The following is a 17,302-nucleotide window of genomic DNA, read 5'->3' as shown; positions in this document are numbered from 1 at the left end:
TCGGGAGCTCGCACTTGTGTGTGTGTGTGTGTGTGTGTGCGTGTGTGTGTGTGTGTGTCAGTGTGAGAGAGAGAGAGGGAGAGCAGAGCGAGAGATTAAAATATTCCTGGTGGCGCATGACGCCACATCAAAATGCGCTTGGGGCCTGTAGATTAAGATCAATGTTTGGTGATTAGGGTATAACTAGGATCCAACAGGCTCATCAGGATATTAGGAATGACAAACACATTTACACTCGCCCCTTAATATGGTTCATATATTTGTTCATCACGCAGTGGCATCTGTGATTAAACTAAATATCCGAAAACTCATGCTGAAATGTGGATGCGTTATTTCTCTATAGGCCATGTTTCTCGTCCTTCAGCTGGAGTTCATTTAAATTTATTGGATGATTTTTCAAATTGTTATATCTCTTATATTTTATGAATATATTATATGCTGCCAGATTGTAAAGCAACTAACATTATTTGTTGGGTAAATCTGTGAAAGATTTCAATGCTAAATGAAAACAGTTTAAGGTTACGTCAGGTCAAAGTGCCCCTAAAATTCTGGTATCATAGACGTGGTTTTAAAGAAGCACACAAAAAAAAGACTATAAAAGCAAAATCTTTACATTAAAACTACTACAAAATAACCTACTGTACATGTAAATACTCAAATATAAATACATTAACATATATTTTCTATATTTTAACTGCATCATGTATTGAAAATTATTTTCCAAAATGCTCACATACAAACAAACGTATGTGCTAAATAATGTATAAACCCTTAGAATTTATAACAAATTTTTCAATAAATATTTATGTCACAATTTAAGGGAGATATATTTTTCACAATTTAAAACAGGACGTAGCAGGTCTGGTCAGGCTCCTCCAGAATCTCAGTTTCTTGTGGAACCTGGACGCCCAGAGGCTCCTGTTTGGACAGCCTGCAGCACATTCATGCAGAGATGTGTGATGCTGATAGCTCGGATATCTCTTGACTTTATTAGTGAAAGCAGTGATGTTTTATTAGATTCATCAAAAGCCCCCATGCTGGTTTGAACACTGCATAGAGAAAATGTTCATCTTCAGCTCTACAAACATATAACTGCTGTTAAGAACACCCCGTGTGTCTAAGAAACAAGATTAATTTCATACATCCAATTTCTGCAGCAATTTCTGTATGTGTGTGTGTGTGTGTGTGTGTGTGTGTGTGTGTGTGTGTGTGTGTCACAAGATGATGAGGACAAAAAGCTTAATTCACATCAACGTGGGAACAGATTTTCACAAACTATGCCAGTCGTTTAAAATACAGAAAGTGAAGGAAACGATTGGACAGATATTCAGCCTCTTCAGGTCTTCTTTTTCTTTTCCTTTCGGCTTTTCCCTTCAGGGGTCGCCACAGCGAATCAGTTGCCTCCATCTAACTCTGTCTTCTGCATCCTCTTCTCTCACACCAACTACCTTCATGTCCTCTTTCACTACATCCATAATCTTTTGCCAAATCAGACATGCGAGTCAAATCTGCAACACAACCCTCTGTATTTATCCGGGCTTGGGACCGGCACAAGAAGACGCTGGCTTGTGCCCTCTGATTTTTCTACTCTGGGACCTTCACCTAGCTTTTGCTGTAGGCTTGGGCTCATTGTGTTGCTGGAAAATAAATCTCCCAAGTCGTAGTTGTATGACTTTTAACTCCTGTAGACTGAGTCAGATTATCTTCCAGGATTTTTGTAATTTTTATCTCCATTCATGCTCCCCTTTATAATTTTACAAGCTTTCTGGGGCCTGCTGCTGAGAAGCATCTCCAGAGCACGATCCTGTCACCACTGTGCTCCACTGTGGAGCGTGTTCGGTGTGTTTGTAGTGATGTGCAGTATGCGGTGTTCACCAAACATAGAGTCTAGAGCCATGGTCAAAAAGTAAAATCTTTAATCCCATCAGACCAAAGAACCTTTTTCCACTCGACGATGGATTTTCCCACATGCGTTTGGCTAAATTCAAAGTGAGACTTCATATGAGCTTTAACACTGGTTTCCTTTATCAGCTGGTGAAGAAACCGGTCAAGCCTCTCCCACCTGAGAAGCGTTTTAACTTTTTCAGAATGGAAGTAGGTGTCTTGGTGGCCTCCCTCACCAATCTCCTTCTTGCTGACTCACTCAGGGTGTAAAGACGGCCAGCTCTAGGCTAAGTCTAAAAACGTCTGATACGACTGCCTTTAAGGAATTAACTGAATTCTGTGGGAGGTCCTGTTAGTTGGAAATTCCTGTCTTCATGTTGCACAGGAGAACCGAGGACCAACAGATGAACCTCACAGACAAAAGTTCTTTTTATTTTACAATCATATCAGTTGCACTCATGTGAACTTTGTTTCATTATCTGTGACGCTGCTGCCATCAACTAGCTGCACACATGGGGTATAAATATTTATTTTACCATCTGTATTGCAATTAATTGATGTTTGCACAAAGCTGTTTTCACTTTGACATGAACAAAACCTTTTTTAAATACATTTTTATGAGTCAAATTATATACTGACCTTGATTTAATGTATAAATGCAATAAAAAGAGGAGGAGGAGGACGAGGAGGAGGAGAAGAAGAAGAAGGAGAAGAAGATTTTTTGATTTTTGCAAAAACACTTTAATCACACTCAAACATTTTACTATTTTACATCAGATTAAAGTGCTAAAGTGCTTCAAAAATACTAAAAAACAATAAAAAGAAATACAATTTAAAAATCAGTGCATTATATTAGGAAATTTGCAAGAATGAGTTGATCATCAACTAAAGTGCATGGGACATTTTTGTGACACCAGATGTTCCTAAAGTTATTTAGGTCTTTTGTCATTTTGTAAAAACCAATTTCTAGTTTTAAGTGACATCTGATGTTAACAAGAAGAAGAATTTTAAAAAAAAAAATCACGTTTATTCATAAAAGCCAAATTACAAGATAATCACATTGACACAAAATCCAAAAGAGATTCACACAAAAAGGAATTCACATCAAAAACATTCCTGAATGAAGAAAACTTACATTTATCAAACTAAAAACAGAGGCTCTTGTCTCCATGTTGAATATGCTCCATTCATATTCGAAGTACAGGACTTAAAACACAGAAGAAGAAGAACAACAACAGATTAAAAACATTCGTTAAAAGAGTGAAGAGCACTGCAATTCTCGTACACTCACTAAAAGCATGAAAAGACTGTCTCCTGAAGGGTACAGAAGGGAGATAAGGAAGAAAAAGAAGAACAACAACAATTGGAGTGAATCACTTCTGCTGGGCTCATCAGGAACCCTGGTGTGACCCTGCAGACCTGAACTTCATTTATTCTAATTTCTTGTCATCACTTGTATTAATGCTTGATAGTTTATTTATTTAAAGGTGACTTTGTTCTCATTATGTGCCTGCACTACTTGATCCACTGTGGTGCAGAAACCATGGACTGATTCCTCCATCCATTCTGAGTTACATCACCACCATGTGGCCACTGCAAAGAACACATAAACTCAAGCTTTAACTATTCACAGTCATAATCATGGCTGTGTGAATTTTATGATGATCAGAGAGGAGGTCCTGTTGTGGCGGAGATCGTTCAGTCATGTCTGGCGTGACATAAGGCTTCTCTAATGCAGAGTCGGTCCTGGTGTGACTGGAAACCATCTGAACATGTCAAGTGGGATCTGTCCGTGCATCATTTGTCTTGTCTGCGGTTGAAGCAGCAGCATCCCCTTCTTCTACCCTCCTGCCCTTTGCCTCCACACTATTCACACACACTCCCCAGGTCATGTTCACAGGCTTGGCAAGGCTTCACACAGTCCTCACTGAGTTCAAGGTGATGCTCAGAGCCCCTGGAGACACGAGAGGATGCTTCTTACCCCATTCCTGCTTTAGTTTAGTCTACAGTTGATATTTGATGTCACTGCTGCAATGTAGTTCAAGAGCTGATGAAGGGATTTAAATGAACAGGTGTTTCCCATTGATGTGTTCAAACTGGATGGAACAAGGATGTGAAAGGGATGTATTCTAGTGATTACATATTAAGATTTGGAAATATTGGAAGGCAAAATTGAACACTGATATCCTGAATTTTGGTCAAGCTTCAATACTTAGCTATTCACTCAACTGGTGACCTTTAATGTAGGATAAAACTATTTCTCATTTTCTCCACCAAGGATTTCAAGTATTTTTTTGTGTTAGGTTCCAGCATATTAACAACTATATGTCTTCAAAATGTGGGCTGGGAATGCAGATCCCTCTCAAAGGGATTCATGTTTACTCTGTCGTCTGACACAAGCTCTCAATTTTGGGTTACTGGCTCTGCTATTCCAAAGGTTGACATGATGGTCCAAGATATTCACACAGCAGAGGCTCATCTTCTGTGTAGGATTAAGTTCTGTCCCAGGATAGTGACATATGGTAATAGTAAAACAAACAAATAGACAGACAGACACACAAACAGACAAACAAAAGATTCATCATTCAGAAAAAATAAGGTGCTCTCTGAAAAACAGAGATCATACTGGACCAGATAAATCACTCTGTCAAATCTGTTTGAACGTGACATTTGGCATATTGTACACAAGTTGACCCGAAGGGGGCAGCATATTACATTAATTTAACAAGTCTTCACTGATTCAGTGCTTCTAAGTATTTCTTTCTTTTTGAATAAACAAAAAATGATGGGAAAAAAAAAATCTACCATGTCATCAACCAAAGTCAGATTATATCCATACCAGTTGAGTCCAGATCAATTCCTTGTTTCTCAAATGCTAACTCATCTGATCTTTTCAGTGAAATTTCTCAACTCTAAATTATATTCACTGGTGTATTAGGAGCTGTGTGATTTCCCTAATGCTCAGCTGCTCAGCCTTTTTGCAAATATATACTTTAACGCTGTTTAAATATTAGTTTTCATGAGCTCACCATGCCACAAGTCGGCTTGTGCTGTATCAGCTGCCATCATTTTATGGCCCTAAATTCAACCAGCTGTCTCTGTGCCCATTTAACATGCTGACTGCGCTGTTTTCCATGCAATTGGAGTTGACCATGAAATGAGGTAAGAGCATTGCTAATAGGCTAAATGACCAACATTGTAATAAGGCTTACTGGAGCAGCTTGATTACCACACTTGGCCCAATGGATAATTCATGTGGAGACAAAGAAGACGCCGTGGAAAGAGCACTGGTGTCTGTGAACACCTCTGGTCGACGATGAGCCCCGTGCCACCAGTCAGGTACACACTCACATGCACGCATGCACACACTCACGCACTCACGCACACACAGACAAATAAACACCTCATTCAGTGACTCAGAATCCATTTTCATCACTTATTGTGTGGCAAGTTGTACAGCATTTAGAGTTGGCATCACTGTGTTGTCATCTTGGCACGGATCAGGCACACCAACACCACGGCTCGATCCACGTCTTGCTCTATGCTGGGCAGGTTGAAACACAACGGGAAATCAGAGAAAGGGTGAGTATAATGCACAAGCACTGTCAGAGTTTCTCTGTGCAAGCAAGTCACCTTAGCAGGGCAGCATAGAATGTGCAACCTATGTGTGTGTGAATGTGTATGTGCGTGCGTGCGTGTGTGTGTGTGTGTGTGTTTGTGTGTGTGTGTGTGTTTGTGTGTGTGTGTGTGTGTGTGTTAAAGGGAGTTAATGTGAGTCCTCTTCCTGTCTTTCGTCATTGCCTGTCTCCCTCTCTAATGGGGACAGTATGAGAAGAGAGCTTGTGCTCCGTCTGGACCTTTCTAATTGCTCCTGCCACAGGGGCCCGATACAGGCGTGTATGTGTGTGTGTGTGTGTGTGTGTGTGTGTGTGTGTGTGTGTGCGTGTGTGTGCGTGTGTGTGTGTGTGCGTGTGCGTGCATGTGCGTGCGTGTGTGTGTAAGAGAGAGAGAGACTTGGGCAGACAGAATCATCACTCAGGTGGTGCATCCTTGGCTCCACCACACACACATATTCAGGCCCCACATAGAGAACACCATTCATTATAAATATCAGAGCTGTGGGAGCAGAGCAGGAGTGCTGGGAAGAGATATAAGAGTGGGCGGAGAAGGGGGGAAGGTAAAAGATGAGGTCAGAAGAGAGAAATGATCAGACAGTGAGTGGAAGCATGTAGCACAGGATTACTCTTAGATACTGGTTAGATATTACATAGTACATAATTCTGTACAACCTGAAGTCCAACCTACCAACAGAATCATAGGATATCAGTGTATTCACACACATGAATCTAATAGTATGCATGATGTTCTGCAAACATAAGGCCCTCTGCCTTACTGCCAGGGGAGGTTCTGAAATCCACCCAGGGCCAGGTTACAAAAATCCTCTATCACCTCTGCCAAGGAAGGCAGCTCCATGTTGACAGATGGGCACAGCATTCCTGGGCTGCCGTTTCTCGCCTGCACACTGCCAGGAGGTGGACTGAAGGAGCCTTGGAGAGCTGACTGGCATTTTTTTACACCTATGTGCTTAATTTCTGTGGCAACCTCGAGGCACGTACATTAGTTGCATTCCCTGAATGCTGCTTGTTCAAACTGACACACAGAGGCAGTGATGGGTGTTACTGAGGACTGAATAGGGTAGTGATGGTCGTTGATTTATGCATGAGTCTGATTGAATTGAAACTGCCTAAAAATGGAGTAATAGCTAGGATCATCTTGATTCTCACAATTCTTCTTATTTCCCTACAATTTGAAAAAAATCTACAAAGGACTAGAGCTGCGTTTACTCCATAGAACATATTATAAATTAGCAACGCAACAAGCTGGAAGTCTCAGGTTTGATATGTCATTTGCAGCCATCCTATTTATTTCAGGACCAGAAGTGAGCAAGTCTGGACAAGAGTGTGGAGAAGGGCAGGATTGAGGATGATACGGTCGTGATTTGCTAATCACGTGGTAATATCACCTAAAGCCTCCCCTGTTTTATTTTCTATTTGACTATTAAATGAATTTAGAAGCAGGGCAATTTTCTCATTAAGATGAATCCATCAAATGAAACCAGTTTTATCGCCTCCTACTGGCCATTACGGAGAATGCATATTAAATGGTAGTATCATATTCCCAGCAGCAGCTAGTTTACGGCAGTCTGAATGCTTAAGAGCAATGTTTCTTGTGGTTTACTACCACAGCAGAGGCAGGCTCTGTCACGCTGGCCCAGTTATGTGAACTATGTCTAGTCAGAGTAGAAAAGATCGACCCCTTGCCCCGTGCTTCACACTGGGGCAAAGGGATAGTATGTTACATGCCCAAGGTAGGTGGAATACCAGTGAGGCTCCTTCTATGCTCACTTATGGTGTCTGCTGCTGTCCGCTATTCCAACACTGTCCCAAAACCAGGTCTTGCCCCTAAGATATACAGTATGTACCGCCATTTGGCGGCTGTTCATAATCTGTGTGCGTATAAAGATTACGTAAATATTGAAAGTTTTAAAAGATTTAAGTTCTTAGACGGACATGCTTCAAAGCCATGCCACATTTCCAGGAAGCAGCACTCTTTAACATGTAGCGCTGCACAGACACTCCAGCGCCCACTGGGTGCCAACTCCTCTGACAGTGAGGGATGACAGCAATCGCTCCAAAAGCAATCTCACTATGGATTGATGTTTGGGACAGTCACACATACAGGTTTAACTGCTGATGACAAAATAGACCAGCTGGGGCGAAGGAGATGCTGACCTCATCATCGCTGTTAAAATGCGGTGTCCCCATTTGGTAACTGTTCTCCCAGAGATGAGGTCACGCTGCAAATCAGCTGAAAACAAAGTGAGATGATAATGGCAACGATCATGATGGGAGCGAGGGAATGAAAAGGAGAGGGTACATGTACAGAGAGAGAGAGAGAGAGAGAGAGAGAGAGGTGGAACTCACTGCTTGGTGTTAGTGAGCATGGGAAATGCGTGGGACTCCTGGACCATCACTGGCTGCAAGGGGATTTGCTTGGTGACTGACAAACAAACACGGATGGGCAGCATACACTGCTTAGGACGTACACCCTGCACACGTGTCGTCAGTTTGCCTGGACAGCCGTCTGTTTCCTCTTTGGTTGCAGTCGAAGCCACTCAGCTGCCTTATCTACATCTTTTGTTTTCCAAAATGCATCCACGGACCCTCCGTAAGCTAAAAAACGTGGTTTTCATTCAATGACCTTATCATTCATCTGTGGTCCACAGCTGTTGGGGATGCTGTTCACTTGTCAGGAGGAAGTAACTGACAGTCCTGCCCTGATTGCACCACCAGAGGGCAAAATTTGGACAAAAACTATAATTGCAACTTTGTAAAGCTGATGTGCATGAACACACGTTTTCAGTTGCACATTCCCAGTCCCCACTATTGAATATACACACAAGCTATACTATACTAGCATTTACATTCTTCTGCTGGTTCCAAGACAATATACGTATATACACAAAGTATGGGTTGTTTATGTTTCACATTCAATACTTTGCCAATTGGAATATATTGAAGTAACTTTAATGTAATTATCAGCTATTTAATACCAACAAAATGACTGCTTCTGGCAGGTAGCCGTCATCTTTGAGCTGTGAGGTCCTCAGGCTGAATCATCGATGAGCTCACCCCACGGCAGATTACAGGTCACTGGTTTGTGTTTGCATTTAAGCCAAACCCAGGCCGAATTCAACATGATGTGGTCTTTTCTCATGTCTAGGTTAGCTTTATTGCTGAGGCAGTGGTGCCTGGAGCTCATGGGAGGTCTGGTTGTTCCTTTGAAACGAGCCGATACAATCAAATCTCACACAAGGTGCCGCTCTGTGAATCCAGGTTTGACGAGGCGAGGCTGCGCCGGGCAGCTGTGAGCAGACGTAGCATGCTATTATGCAGCATTTATTGTACGCTGCGCATTCAGCTCCATCAAAGCAAGCTGTGTGGCTCATGCCTGTGCAGCTTTTTTAAAGGCTGTGTTTTTATGTTTCAAATACATCTGTGCAGAGAAGTTAGCAAAAGGTGGTTTAGGTCAGCTGTTGTCGAGCGCATGCTGAAGGCTGAGGGAATCGCAGGCGCTGAGGCCCATGACGTGTGCTGTAACTGCATGCGTGTGCACTTTTATACGTCTTTAATTACAGACTGTGAACACAGACAGACTTGTTTATTCTGCTGCGCAGTATGCACTGAGGCCTGGTTGGCACCACAAACACACGTGCCGCACCAACACACACTCTCATCCTGGACAGCAGGTTGTAACCGCCAGTTAAATGAGTCATGTAGTTTATGTTCATTAGCTCAGTCATCTTTGGATATGAGAGTGCAGGACCTCATCATCAGGGGTTTTACTTTTAACCATTTTGTGATAAATAGCTCACAACTCTTTCTACTTTGTAACCATTGGGCAATTCAAAGATTTCCAGAATTATAGTAAGCTATCACCACCATAAAGTTGTACTCTAATTCCCTCAGCTTAAACAAACAGGCTATTTAAAGGGCATCAGCCTAACATAGGCGGCTTTATTTTGAGTAGACGAAGAGGGTATAAATAGACTTTGAGGAGTGCAACAAGCAAACGCTTCATATGAAATGGCTGGCGTTACATCATTGCCTGTGAGAGTGAAGTTCTGGAGCACTGGGCTCTCTGGGCCAGCCATTATGGTTTGTACTAATGTTCTGGTTTCACAATCCAAACATTCTAAGAGCTGTTATTTGCTCTCTTTTTCCCTTTTACTCAGTAATTCTGTTTCTTTTTTTCAGCCAAGCAAAGCTGTCAACACAGAGGAGAAGCAGCTTTAAGTGGGAGACAGAAAAAGGATGGAGTGGGAGGAGGGGGAGAGAAATGAGAAGAAGCTAGTTGGATGGAGAGAAAGAACAGAAGGTAAAACAAGATGAACGGCATCTACTCCCAAGTGTGCAAACTGTATCTGCAATGTATGGGGTAAAGTTATGATTTGCCACACGCCCATGTGTACATTTCTCTACATTAACATTGCAGGTACATGGAGGTTTATTTGTACATTCATATGCAAGAAAAGCTGCTGTTTAAATATAGATAAATAGACAACTGAATGCACCCTCACTCATCGGCAGCCATTCAGAGGAGCTAGGTTTATCTCTATGTAGATAATATGAAGTCTGAGGAGGCCACTAGTGAGGCTGTATCCACCATGTGGTCGGTACACTGCAACTCATCATTACTGTTGGCCTCAGCTTTCACTACTGAAGTAATTTCTATAAGTGTAACAGTGGCGCTGTGAGAGTTTCCAACTGGTAGCTGAATCACAGGGTAAATCCATGTCCCCCCCATCAGACATCTCCTGCATTTATCCTCCTATCCTGTCTGCAGCAGAGCCTCCTCTTTGTCAAACCGTTTAATGAAGAAGAGCTGAGTCGACGTTTTCTGAAAACCAGACTGGTGTCTTTAAGTTGTCTCATATGTATACGCTTCTGCATGTTGAAAAGAGAGGGAAAAAAGTCTTAATTTGAAGTTCAGAGATAATAAGATGAGAACATTTTGTTTCCTTTGTGGTAGAGATCTTTATGATGGCTGACTCGGTGCCTTATTTGTGAAATTGAGCTGGGATAGGTCCCAGTTGTATAGTCTACTGTGGGGTTTCTTTTCTGTAGGCATAACAAAATACAAATAAAAATCAGTTAAAGCCACAAACTTTATGATTGTGATCTCTGACATTACCTCTGGGCAATAGTTAACGAAAATGCTCCTGAAAAAAAAATATAAAAATGTAGCTGGTGGTGCCATGGATCCAACGGCTATTCAAGAAAAAACTCCGGATTGTAGATGTCTGAAAATGCTTTTGTCCTCAGTGGTCATTACTTTCTTACTTCGTATATACATTTTCCAATAAGACTTTCTCATAAATTAGCTACAAATCACATATAAATGAGGAGGCCTGATTCTGAGATCACTTCTTTCCTGACTACCTTTTCATGATCTGTGTGACATTGGAGTAAAACACTGCTACTCACAGCTCCCAAAGGTACCTGAACGCAACATTCTCATAGCTGCTCTGCCATTGGCTATTACCTAGCATCTTCCTGGCATCCAATTGGCTAAGAGGGACCTCTGTGTGTAGCTAGATAGGTGTCTATGCAGCGTCCTTGTCGCTGGGCCCTCGACCCATGAGGTGTTCTGATTCACGCAAATATACTAACTTTTTGAGTATTCGCTATGGACCCCAAGAAAGTGACGGAGGAAAGAGGAAAAGAAAAGAAGAAGAAGAGAGTTTTTTTGTCCATACGGACAAAGCAAAAGATAATAGAAAAGCATGAAAAAGGGATACATTTGGTTGATCTCGCCAAAGAATATGGCCGTAATGTATCTACAATTGCCACGTTATTAAAACAAAAGGAAGCCATAAAACACCAGGAGTTTAAGGCATCGCATGGGTGGTTGGAGAAGTTATTTACGAAATTTTCTACCTACGAAATTTCTTCCAGAACCAATTAATTTCATAAGTAGAGGTACCACTGTATTTTATAAATGTGTCTTTTTCTTATTCCACAGGTTGGGCTACAATCCTTTCACCAAATACTACAGTATTTGTCAAGGTGGATACAGCTGAGCCCATCTGTTTGGTAGCAGCCTACAAACTAGAAAGGTGCATTTTTTTGTTCAATATTACCATTGTCTATGATTAGGAATTAAAAACCATACATGATGAACTCAAGTAAAAGTAAAGTTTACCATCAGCTAAGTCAACCATGAATAATGGTAAGCACACCTCTAACAGAAGAAATAGATATTTATTATTTTTACTAATAGTGTGCAAGTTGAAGGAAAGTCAAATACTGTACCTCTCGTTCTTCTAAAGAATGTAAAACGGTTTCTTCTGCTTTATATAAATGACAGCCCACAATCCAAAGAGATATTTTTTTTGTCATTAAGAAGACAAATGTTAACAAAATGAACAGTGTGTACCCACTGTACTCTTTTTGACCTGGCACGTTACTAAACCCAATAATTGGTCTTCCAACAGGTGTGAATGCTGATAATGTTCTCATCACTAAGCTGCCATTATTTCATTGACATAAGTCATGTTTTCTTGATGTGTAACAATGCTTACAAACCTGCTCTAAAATCACAAGGATTATTGATCTCTACATGCTGTTGGTCCAAGCTGCTTCACTGTCCCAGTGTTTTTCTCTCTCTCTGTGTCTCTCTCCGTCTTTTTTAACATCTAATTGATGTGAAACTGCTGGAGCACTCTGAACTGGATAGTCTTACAGTGAATAACAAACCTTGAACTCAACCATTTACAGCATTTTCAACAGAATTAGAACCTAGACAGAGAATGTGCTCAACAATGAATATGTAAACATTCCCTTCAGAAAATCGTAAAGTTTTTCAAAATACTTCTTCAGTGACACGGTTTACGGGATAGAGGCAGAAAGGAAAGTGGAGAGTGAGTGAGGCCTGATGAAAACATGTACTTCTCAGTCAAGTGGACCAAAACCTGTTTGACAAATACTTTGAAAAAGGATTGGGCCTTAATGATTTCCTATAATTGCTACAGAAAGAAGCTGTAACCAAACTACCTCTCCTCCTAAACTGTGGTGGGAATAGTACACAGGTTCATCATTGTCCATGCAAGAAGCACTCTTTCGGGCTGTCTGCAATAATGGACTAATAGTCAGTTTTGATTTAAGTCCAACAGTCCAGGTTAATATAAACTAGAGAAGCATCACTGAAGCGCACACCAACCATCAAACCCCAACAGTCCCCTTGAACTCAGTCATGCCTTCCCCAGAATCAAACTCACAGCTCTGTATCGACAAACTTAAGGTTCTTGGAATAGTCCATCATTGATTAGGAGCAACATATTTTCTTCAGAATTTCATTTGTACTTCACCATAACTTCCAAAAGATCCAGGATTTGTTAATCAGCATTATGACATGACAAACTAGAATTCCACACATTAAAGTTTATTCCAACAGCAATGTCCAAACATATGTGCCTCAAATTTGAATAGGATGGGTTCTGAATCAAAACACACCAAGTTTCATGGGCATCCGTTTGAGTGGTTTTTGTATAATCTTGCAGAACAACCAAACAAACAAATAGACACATATGGGGGGTGGTGTGCGTAACAGGACGTTGAATAGCTGAGCGTTTCCAGGTCTGTATAGTGTTTTAGAAACAACAGCGTAGCAAATCTGTGACAGGGCGAATGCTGCTGGGGGCACAGAGACAAGCCTGGCAGGGCTGGCATGGCTCCATGGCCTTCGATGTCTGGTGCATGAGTGAAACTGAAGCTGTCATCACCTGGACAGCTGGGTCTGAGCTGCAGAGCCCTGTGACAGCTCAAACCTCAACATCCTTTATGCCATCAAGCCTTTTATGCATAATATTCATAGTTTTGACTTGGTTTACCCTGTCTGAACCAGTACCAAAGAAATGTTTCTTGAAACCATGACATTGACCTTAGACAAGCGTTTGCAAAAAAGAAAGTGACACCCTCCAGCATTTTGCAGCAGAGCAACAGGATGCTGTCATGAGTTAAATGAACCTGCTTTGAATCAGCACACATCAGGCTGGATATCAGGACTAATTAGTGGAAGTGGGCCTGCAGCAGAGTCTGGTGTGATACACAAACTTTCCGTGAGCTCTCTTCCTCTCAGTACGGCCTAACCTTGTGTCTATACGGGACACGATGCACAATATTTATGAGCTTCCTATTTCTCTTAACAGCACATGTGTTGCAATCTGAAAAATATTCCACAACAATCAGATGAATAACAAGAAGCACAGACGTCGGTGTGCCTGCTTCCTTGCACGCACGCACACACGCACACACGCACACACACACACACACACCCACACACACACACACACACACACACACACACACACACACACCATAATGCTCATTGGTGCCAAATGTCATAAAAGAGAGAAAAGATTTGGTATCTGAAAGATAAAACAGCTGCGGGAAAGGAAAGTTGTGTGGAAAAGGGTGAATGATACAGTTTCTCAAGATGCGTGAGAATAATATTAAGGGGTAGTGGGGAGATAATAATAGCGTGCCTGAAGAAAAGCAAGGAAATGAAGTAGAGTTATGAAGGTTGTAAAGATTTGTCAACAAACATCACAAGAAGAAAGTCATTTATCACAATTTACTCAGCAGTTATGGTTAGTTTTAATAACTTAATTAAGCTTCGGTTATTATTTCTGCTGCCCAGGAGGTTGAAATTTTTACTTATAGTTATGGTTGTATTTATTTTTTGGCTTATTTGCCTGTAGTATTTTACAAAAATATACTGGCCTGATTATCTTGAAATTTGGTGGATGGATGAAATATGAACAAAGAAATAACCCATTATTTTGGAGCAGATCTGAATTACTGCACAGATGAACTTTCCCATACAACATAAATTCCATTGGATTGATTAATGTATCTTCTCGAAGATGAGAAGATCGTAATCGGCTCATCTTCAACTTCCTATCTGGGTCATGAGTGATGCTGGAGCCTGTCCCAGCTGGGTACCGTCGAGGTTGGAAACATACAGTATGCTGACATAGCAGCAGCTGTGTTTGCAGATTTACATATTATGTATACTGTAGAAGAGCTGACTATAGGTCGCAACAATCATAATTGTTGCAGCCTATAGTCAGTAATACGAGAGAGGTGAGGCACAATGACAAACCTAATGGGAGATATCACCTAACTGCAGAAATAGTCGCATTTTTCAGCTTGTTATTTTGGCTTTATGGTCCAGAGCTTGAGTGTTTTGATTTAGTCTCACTACTGTCATAAAGTATTGTTTTCTGTGCCAGGGGGCAGATAATTTCAATGAAAATATCATAATAAATTACCTACTCCAGTCCAGATGGCTAACACTCAAAGAAGGAATGAGCTGAGATGCCTTTTGTTGCTCAAGAGCAACATACTTTCTTCGGGCGCAGGGGGAGACATAAAAGAGAGTTAAAAGGAGGATTTGAATCAGCTCTCAGACTCTTTGAATGCAGCGATCCCATTTGGAAGGTGACACAATTATAAAACTGTCTCCACATTATCTCTAGTGGCCAGCAGGACGCGACTCCACAGGTTTAAAAAAGAAGTGCAGGGAATGACAAAATGCTCCCATGTCTCACGTGATTTATTTCCTCAGCATACTGTTTCCTAATGGGTTTATGTTCTCAATAAGTCTTTCAAGCAGTATAATGTACATTTAATAAAATATGTCCCATTTGTAATAAAGTAGATGTTAGTACAGGTATTCCTTTGAGATACCTTATGGTTGACAATCTGCTACCATGGCATCTCCTTAGGTTTTCAATATATCCTCCCCCACGTCCATCTTCTCATCTAAATATGGCTGCTATTGACTCCATACACCAATATTTCAAAAGCTAACAAAAATCAGGGTTCAAGGTATTTCCAAAAAACCAAAGGATGACATTACAGTGGGTTTATGCTTGTTCGATTAATAATCATGAAAATGGTGATAATGTTGTCAGAAAGTAATGTCTCTTCCAGGCCAACTGGTAATGAATTAATAATCTTTCTAAGAATCTTTCTAAGAAACAATGCAGAGCTTTGAGAACCTGTGTTTTTGACATCACACACACTGCTTCCTTTTTCTGAACATTACTGCTACCTAAATACAGATGTTTGCTTGAACCTCAGTCATCATGTGTAGATTTTAAAACTCACTCCAGGACCCCGGATGCAAAGTACAAGAGGGAACAGTTTATTAGGAGGTGGGGGGGAGGTGGCGAGGTCAGCACGTGGTTGAATGGATTTACTTTAATTTTATACTGTTTATATTTTAATTTTGTACTGTTTATATTTTAATTTTATATTGTTTATATTTTAGTTATAGTTTAGTATATAAGTCCTGTTAGTGCTGCATGTGTCTGTTAGTGTAGTGTATGTCTTGTGGTATGTCCCGTGATGTCAGTGTTTCTTTTTCTCCTGGTGTTTATCAAGTATTTATTCAGTATGTAATGCCTGAGCGGTAGATATGTACAATTTCCTCCGGGATTAATAATCTATCTATCTATCTATCTATCTATCTATCTATCTATCTATCTATCTATCTATCTATCTATCTATCTATCTATCTATCTATCTATCTATCTATCTATCTATCTATCTATCTATCTATCTATCTATCTATCTATCTATCTATCTGCAAACATCATAGTCCATGGAGATTCCTGTCTAACCTCGTCTGTCAGCCTGTCCATCACCATAGCCAACAAGAAGGGGCTCAGAGCTGATCCCTGATGCAGTCCCACCTCCACCTTGAACTCCTCTGTCACACCTACAGCACACCTCACCACTGTCTTACAGTCCTCATACATGTCCTGCATTGCTCTAACATACTTCTCTGCCACTCCAGACTTCCTCATACAATACCACAGTTCCTCTCTGGGCACCCTGTCATAAGCTTTCTCCAGATCTACAAAAACACAATGCAGCTCCATTTGGTCTTCTCTGTACTTCTCTATCAACATCCTCAAAGCAAATACTGCATCTGTACTACTTTTTTTTTTGGCATGAAACCATACTGCTGCTCACAAATGCTCACTTCTGTCCTTATAGTCTAGCTTCAACTACTCTTTCCCATAACTTCATTGTATGGCTCATCAGCTTTGTTCCTCTGTAGTTGCCACAACCTTGCATATCTCGTTCTTAAAAATGGGCACCAGCACACTTCTCCTCCATTCCTCAGGCATCTTCTCACTATCTAAGATCCTGTTGAACAACCCAGTCAGGAACTCTACTGCCACCTCTCCTAGACACTTCCATACCTCTACAGGTATATCATCAGGACCGACTGCCTTTCCACTCTTCATCCTCTTCAGTGCCCTCCTCACTTCATCCTGTCTAATCTTTGCTACTTCCTGGTCCACAACAGTCACCTCTTCTAGTCTTTGTCCTCTCTCATTTCCATCAGCTCTTCAAAGTACTCTTTCCATCTTCCCATCACACTACTGGCACCTGTCAATAGACTTCTATCCCTGTCTTTAATCACCTTAACCTGCTGCACGTCCTTCAATCAATCAATCAATCAATCAATCAATCAATCAATCAATCAATCAATCAATCAATCAATCAATCAATCAATCAATCAATCAACTTTTATTTATATAGCACTTAATCACATCTGAAGACATTTCAAAGCGCTTTACAGATACACTTCCCATCTGTCTTGCCAACCGGTATAGATCAGTCTCTCCCTCCTTGCTGTCCAACCTGGCATACAAATCATCATAAGCCCCTTGTTTGGCCTTTGCTACCTCTACCTTCACCTTATGCTGCATCTCCCTGTACTCCTGTCTACTCTCCTCAGTCTTCTCAGTGTCCCACTTCTTCTTAGCTAACCTCTT

This window comes from Antennarius striatus, chromosome 10 (genome assembly GCF_040054535.1).
Source record: "Antennarius striatus isolate MH-2024 chromosome 10, ASM4005453v1, whole genome shotgun sequence".
NCBI classification, from domain to species: domain Eukaryota; kingdom Metazoa; phylum Chordata; class Actinopteri; order Lophiiformes; family Antennariidae; genus Antennarius; species Antennarius striatus.
This window is presented reverse-complemented; position numbering follows the sequence as displayed.